We start from the raw sequence: 8,199 nt of genomic DNA on the forward strand, positions 1-8,199 counted from the left end.
CTGTTTATTTCTTAAGAAATTAAGCATCTTTATTAAGCTCTTATTTATACATGTCTACACATTAATAGACACCGAGTGCTCTGAGACATTTATAGTCTTCTACTTCTGCTTCCATCGGTTTGCAATTTAAACTCCCAACCTTTCAGGTTGTTATGAACGACTTTATATCACAAAATGTTAGAAATATAAGCCGTTCATAACAACCTTTCAGGTTGTTATGAACGGCTTATATTTCTAACATTTTGTGATGTAAAAGTGAACCATGTTTTTTTTTAATTTTCTGTTTGATGGAAGGACTTAAGACACGAGTTATTTAAACAATTCTAAATGACCGTGTGATGGCCATAGTACTTTATGTGGGCCAAATGTGTTAAGGATAATGTTTATCAATGTAAAATTGCAAAGAACCTTTGAATAGATTATAACATTTTGTAAACAGATACCTCAGAAGCTGTACTGGTAGATCTATGTATGTAAGGTAAAACTTTCCACAGTACTTCCACTTAAGTAGCTAAACACATAAAGTCACCCTTACCAATAATCCACTGCTCCTTGAAAAAAGTAGCACAAACAGACAACTGACTGAGCAATGATAAGTAGAGCTACCCGAGGCCGAGACTCAAGCAGAAGAAAATTAAAAGTTGTTGTTTTTGTGGCTCGAAAAATTAAAGAAAGTATGTTTAATAATTCAACAAGACCCGCACCTTCAACACATGTACATTCAAATTTTGGAACAGGCTCAACATTGCTGCTGTTCAATAGTTTTTATCCGTTTGAAAAAGTCATTTTACGGCTTTAATGTTTCCAGCTGATAAGGAGAATGAGTGCGTTTCAAATGTGCGTCCAAAGGCTTTAAACATCTGCTTTGTCTGTAACGACAGTATCAAACTACAGAGCATTGTTTTTACTAAAATTCAACATTTTCCGATGAAAATTTGGCTACTTTTTTTTTTCTTTACTGTAACACGCACCTCAATGCCATTTTTAGGATATTCTTGGTGATCACATTTTTTTCATATTTATGCTTTTGGCACTGAGGGTATCTAATACGCATGTTGTCACTGTGTTTGTACTACCAGCTGTGAGGGCTCTGCTTTTGCTTTGAGCAGTCTGTTTTTATTTTGTCTCGTGAGTGTGTGTGTTTTTCAAACGAGATCCTCGTCAGTTTGATTTTGTTACCACAAACTTTGTGTGAAGTTCACAACAGAGGTAAAGAGATTTAAACACCCCAGTTTAAGGAGGCAGGCAGGGGTTGGACCACCTGCACAGGACAGGTGAAGCAGAGAGTGTCGGGGGGGAGATGTGCAACAGAAGCAGAGGGAACATTTTACTAGATGATAAATGGCAGATTTAGATGATTAAGGATTTGTTGACAAGATTAAAAGACACGTCCGTCAGAGTTCAACAACATTACAGTTTGATTAAATAAAAAAGTTTTTAAACTACACAAGGTTCATTTTCTCCTCTGATAGTAATCATATTAAACATGTCAAGAAAGAAAGAGTATAAAGAAAAATAGTAAATGTGTGTCTAATTAAACTCTTCCTGTGAGCCTTACATCATCCTTTAATATGTTTGGTGTTACAAACTTGAAGAAGCACGGAAAAGATCATCAGACATTAATCTAATCAGTTTGCAGCCTTCATTCGTATTGAAAAGTTGAAATCTTCCCTGCTAGACCCAAGTGCAGCGTTTAACACCGTCGGCCAGAACATTTTATTACAGCTATTATTAAATGGAGAGTCCTCTTCACACACTGAGGTTAATTATGAAGCTCCACAGGCTTCTGTGCAAAGACCAGTTCTGTTTACATTATACGTGCTTTAGAAGACATAGCATACCACAGGTCAGCTCAGCAACATTTCGACTTTGGCTTGTTTTTTCTGGTTAACGTTAATTACGTAATTTAGAATTAAAGTTTAGTGTTTTTAGCATTTAGGATGGCCGTGGCGAGTAACTCAAGTGCTGTAAACATTTCATGAAACCTCATCAAAAGTTATCTGAGTTGGAAGGGTGGCTGTTAATCAGCCATTCTTAAGGAAGGAGAACAGAGAAAAATAAGGCTGAGGTGTGCCAAATTACACAAGAAATTGACTGGAAAAAGAAATCAGCTGTAATATGTCTTATGGAGTAATGAATCCAAATTTGAAATATGCACGGAAGAGGTCCGAAGAGAGATACAACAGTGAATGTCTATAGCCGTCTTTAACACAGCGTGGATACTCTACCGTGCTTTGAGGCTGGATTTCAGCCAGTGTTGTTGGAGCTCTTATCCAAATTAATCAAATTATGAATGTAGAAAAGTTCCACCAGATTTTGATCGACCATGTAATACCACGTAGTGTCTGATTGGCTTCAACTTCATTTTTCAGTACGACAATGATCGCAAACATACTGCCAATGTAGTCAAAGTATGCCTGGATGAAACAACGCATCAGTCATGGATTGATCTCTCCAGGGTTCGAACCTCAAGATAATCGAAGCAGTGTGGGATCATCTTGACAGAAAACAAAACAAAAGGCAGCCAGCATCCAAAGAAGAGTCTCGGATGTCTTTCAAGAAGCCTGCAGAACTAAGAAATTACAAGAAAGCTTACCTATTAGAGTTTAAGCTGTGTTGAAGAATGAAAGGCATTTTTAACTGGACAAAAGGGGAAAAAAATCCCACATTGACAGCTAACTCAAGAGACAAAAAGCATTAGAACTCAAGTCATTACCTTACTTAAGGATAAATAAGTTAATTAATTACATTAATGCATAAGCAGAAAATAACCTACAGTAACTGCTTTGCGATATGGAAGTGCAAAAGACAACTGAAAGGGAGGATAGTTTCTATATATGTGGTTTCTATTAAGGGACAGAGGAACGATAAGAAACGATAAGAAATCAAGGACAAGGAGTGTGGTGTAGATAAGTGAGGAAATCCAATCATTACTACAAATTTAGTTGAAATTTAAATATTTTAACTATGGTGCCTCCTGTGAGGGCTGTCTGTTTTCCACATTCTGCAACGGTAAAATACGACTTAGAGGCGGATATTTGTTTTACCAAATGGACAATTGCTGTTGACAAAACTCGCCTCATGGTTGACTCTTTCCCACAGAGGGGAATAAACTTATTTGAATATGAGCTTTTTTCCACTAAGACTTGTTTTATGGGGAGATGTACGAAATTATTTACCGGGTTACAAGCAACGATAATATCGGATGTTGACTCCTCAGCGTCATCATTTTCTATCTATTGAGAAAACTTATTGTTAAAGTATTGAAGAAAAAAACTCCTCCTTGGCCCGCGGGGTGTGTGTGTGTGTGTGTGTGTGTGTGTGTGTGTGTGTGTGTGTGTGTGTGTGTGTGTGTGTGTGTGTGTGTGTGTGTGAAACAAGATCGCCTGTCGCTGGTTTGTTTTTTCAGTCTCTTGTAAAAAAGGACTCTCAAAAGGAAAAGTAGTATTCACTAAGCGATATTTATTCAATTTTTTTTACACATAGGCAGCCTGTAGGTTACAAGCGGATAGAAAGTTCTTCTTTTCATCACAAGCTATGGTGTATCTTAAAGGTTACAAGCGGATAGAAAGTTCTTCTTTTCATCACAGAATCATCTGCTGCATCACCGCTGTGCTTAGGGAACATGATGCAACAGGTCTGAAAATGACTAGACACTTCCGGAGTATTTCCGGTAGGGTCATAAGGTCCGGATCGATGCCTTCCATAGTAAATATGCTGTATTTGAATATGTCATATTCAAAACCTTCTTCTTTGGGAGAGCAGATCTCATCGGACACAGGAACGCTGCGGGGCTGCAGAAGGAAATCCATCTTGTGTCTGAGCCTTAGAAATTGTGACGGACTCATCTCTCTGCTTTTTTATTCCCCTCCAACAGATGGCGCGCTTCCGGAGGTTTCCCCCCTCCCACTAAAAACTTTTTTTCCCAACAACAGATGGCGCTCTTCCGGGGGTTCACCCCTCCTTTTTCAGGATGCGATTCGACACGGTTAGCAACAGATGGCGCGCTTCCGGGGTTCGCCCCCCTTTCTCAGGATATAATTCGTCACGCGGGGGTTTCCCACCCCCCTTTCTCAGGATATAATTCGTCACGCGGGGGGTTTCCCACCCCCCTTTCTCCGGATGCGATTCGTCACGCGGGGGGTTTCCCACGGAGGGGAGGGGCGGGAGGTCAAAAGGTCGTGATTAGGGCCATCAATCACTTCGGATCAAATTTTGTCATAAGCTGTATGGGAATAACTCTCTTGTGTCCGCAAAGAGAAGACTGTAATCGTGTATGCTTTCCATCATGTCATCACAAATCACATCACGAGAATATCTGTGGCGTTCTTCGTGAACGGAGTAGATGTGTTGACTTTTGATTCAGCAAACTGCCTCAGAGTAAAACACCGCTGTAGAAGGACCCACAGACACACAGCGTGCACGGTTTCTCTTTTAATTGACGACCCACAGCCATGTACTTTCTGGGTTGGCACACACATAATTGCACTGCAGCTCTCCCGGTGTGGCGCGCACAGCTTCTTTCGATGCCTCCTCTTCTCCACTCCAGCGTCACTAAAAGCAGTAGAGAGCTCGTCAGTGCCATCACCACCACCTGTCCACTCACCTGCCCGGCACTTGAGCTCACTGTACCGCCCCTCCCCTGAAGCTGAGCCAGGAACCACACCTCCGCCACTAACGGACACCTGTTTGCGCTCCACATACTGTACTGTGGATGTCAGTCTAGGTCCTCGGGATCGTGTCTTTCACCGATCTCGTGCCGTCCTCGATGGAAATCCCCGCGTAATGATGTCTGTCTAAAGAGGTCGTAATGGGAACCGCGTATGAGCTGCAAACACTGAATCTCAGGGTGTCGTTAAGATCCTCGAGATGGTGGCTTAGACCGCTCTCTGTCGGTCGTGGATTTTCCCCCTCCACCGACATCCCCACTGGATGATCTCTGTCCCCGACCGACAAATAGGTTATGATGGGGATAAAACAACATGAAACCTGAAATTCAGAACTGGCGGACACCAGCTTCTCTTCTACAGTTTGTCAAAAGCTGCTCGCAGCGTGGACGAGGCCGTGCGCGCAGGTGCTGGTTGATGAAGCTGAGTGCACAGCGACCGGCTCTCCGCGAGTCAGTGTGTGCCTGCATTTCCCCGCAACTGCCAGAGTCATTTCGTCGCTCCCCTGCTGTGCTCACAGCGTGGATTTTCATCAGTGAAAGCATACACGACTACTGTCTTCCCTTCACTGACACGAATTTCAAAGATTTCTACTGTACGGTGTCTTTTATCGTAATTGAAGCACATCTTTCAGTGTGCATGAATTCGCTGGAGTCTCTGCTCTTCCTCTCCTGACGTGGTTCAGAGCGCAGGCAGTAAAGAACAAAATGTGCATCGAGGAAACTCGCGCCACCGGTGTCACTCTCCCCCTTTACACGTACACCACTCCAGCACACCGTGCGCAGCGGTGCTCCTGGTGTTTTTACGCACAGACTTTGGGTGCCGCTATTGTTTTATGAACTACTTGAATTCAAATGGAACATACATGAAACTTTCTGCCAGGTATGGTGTTGTACACAATGCGCCGCCTGCGCTATAATGCTCAGCGGGCGTACCGACCGTGTTTGGCAACGTTGCTTTTTGCGGAAGGATCGTGTCAGAGTCCACACCGATGAACGTCGAGTCAAAGATTTACTGAACATGATTTGTGATGTGTTGACTTTTCCTTGACCAAACTGCCTCAGAGTAAAACACGGCACTCCTGTTTGCGCTCCAGACACTACACTCTATAGATGCAGACCGTGTCTCACACCGATCTGTGCCGGTCGTGTATTTGCTCCACCGGCAAACAGCTTATGATGGCGGTAAAACATGAAACAACAGAAAACCTGAAATACAGAACTGGCGGACACCAGCTTCTCTTCTACAGTTTGTCAAAAGCTGCTCGCAGCGTGGATTTCAAACACTATATTAATGCATGCTACATGGTTAACAGTCATGTATGCTTCCTTATTACTTTCTTCACTTCATTAATAAAACATAAACATTAAAAGTGCGGTGGCGTCAGCCACAGAATTAAATTCCAGTTGTGGCACTATGTTAACGACAGAGACATGAAAATATTATCCCCCCCATTTAATTTTATGCTCAGAGACACTTTCTTTTAGTAAGGCCACTGCAATGTCAGCTTTACTGTTGTATAAGTTCCACCAGCAGAGGGCGCTCAGTCTCGTACTCATCGGTAGCGGACTACACTAGAAGAAGTAGTGTCAGCGGTGAAGAGGCAGCATGCGACTGATTAAGCTGCATGCAGCTGGGATAGGGGGATGTATGTTTAATTGGGTGTTGGACTTTTTATGTGACAGGACAATTCAAGTTAAAATAGGGTCGCATGTTTCTGAGCCGTGTGTGATAGAAAATGGAACTCCTCAGGGAAGTGTAGTTAGTCCAACAGTTTTCTCACTTATGATCAATGATATTTTTAAAGATGTGTCTGGTAGTTATGGTAAATCACGTCTTGCTGACGATGGAGCATTATGGGTGAGGGGGAGGAATGTTGACCATCTCGTCCGGAAACTTCAAGAGGGGATTGGTAAAGTGGGGTGTAGACTGGGGTTTTAAATTTTCTGTTGAGAAAACTAAAGTAATGTTTTTCACAAATAAGAAAATTGGGGGTAATGACCTGTTGTACTTGTATGGGAAAGAGTTAGAAAGGGTGGATTGTTTTCGTTTTTGGGGTGTGGTTTTTGACAGGAGATTGACTTGGAAACGTCACGTAGAGCACGTTGTGGGGAATAGTAAAAAGGTTCTTAATATTTTGAGGTGTTTAGCGGGACTGTCATGGGGTGCTAATTTTGCTGCACTTAAGAGTATTTATGTTGCGTTGATTCGATCACGATTGGATTATGGGTGTGTGGTATATGGATCAGCGGCTAAGACTTCCTTGAAGAAGCTGGATGTAATTCAAGCACAAGCACTGAGACTCTGCTTGGGGGCAGTTAAAACAACGCTAATATGTGCTCTACAAGTGGAATCGGGAGAAATGCCGCTGTGTATTAGAAGGCAACAGCTGTTGATTAATTATTGGATAAATTTGAAAGGTCATGCCGACACCCATCCTGTTAAGAAAGTGTTAGGGGCTTGTTGGGAAAGAGGAAAGGTTTTTAAAAATAGTTTTGGGTGGGTTGGAGATGATAGTGCCAGAACTTTTCAAGTGTCTGACATAGTCTTTACTCAGACAGTGTTGTGACCTTTGCGTCCCATATGGACATTGAAGTGTCTTGTCGTGGACAGCTCATTAACGGACACTGAAAAGAGGAAAGTGACCACAGATATTTGTCAAAAATTCTATGACAGATTGGACAGCAAATACTGTGACTTTTTACAGGTGTATACAGATGGGTCAAAAGATCCTAAGACAGAAGCAACTGGTGTAGCAGTGGTAATTCCGGTGTTGCATATCAAGATTGCGAAAAGGACATCAACCTGTCTGGGTGTATATGCAGTTGAATTGTTTGCCATACTGCTGGCTCTAGAATGGGTGGAGGACAGCAGGGTCTCAAAAGTACTGATATGCAGTGATTCATTGTCCGCATTATTAAGTATTGAACAGGGTTACACAACTACCCATCAGCAAATTCTGTATGACATTCTTTTTGCTCATCATAGACTGTCTGACCAAAATAAACATGTGGTAATGATGCGGACTCCGGCTCATGTGGGTATCTTGGGTAATGAAAGAGCGGATAGGTTGGCCAAAGCGGCTGTTAAAAGAGTCGACATAGATGTACAGTTACCATTGTCAAGATCTGAAGGGAAAAGTGTAGTTTGGGCAGAAAGTCGGAACTTGTGGCAAATGGCATGGGATAATGAAACAAAAGGGAGACATTTATATAGGGTGCAAAACACAATAGAAGCTAAGAGGAGTAGCGGATTGCAGAGACGCGAGGAGGTTGTTATCAGTCGAATATGAACGGGCCACTGCTTTTTAAATGGTACTCTTTTTCGGATAGGGAAACATTCGACTGGGTTGTGTGATGGGTGCACTGATATGGAGACGGTTGAGCATGTACTCCTTAGTTGTAGGAAGTATGTAAGTCACAGGAGGGTGATGTGGGGTGAACTGAGTGGTGGAAGGGAACTTACGTTTGAACAAGTGGTTAAAAAGTTAAGTCATGGCGAAGGGAAAGTGGTGGTTTTTCGTTTTTTGAGA

This window comes from Rhamphochromis sp. 'chilingali', assembly GCF_963969265.1.
Source record: "Rhamphochromis sp. 'chilingali' genome assembly, chromosome: 15".
Lineage (NCBI taxonomy): Eukaryota > Metazoa > Chordata > Actinopteri > Cichliformes > Cichlidae > Rhamphochromis > Rhamphochromis sp. 'chilingali'.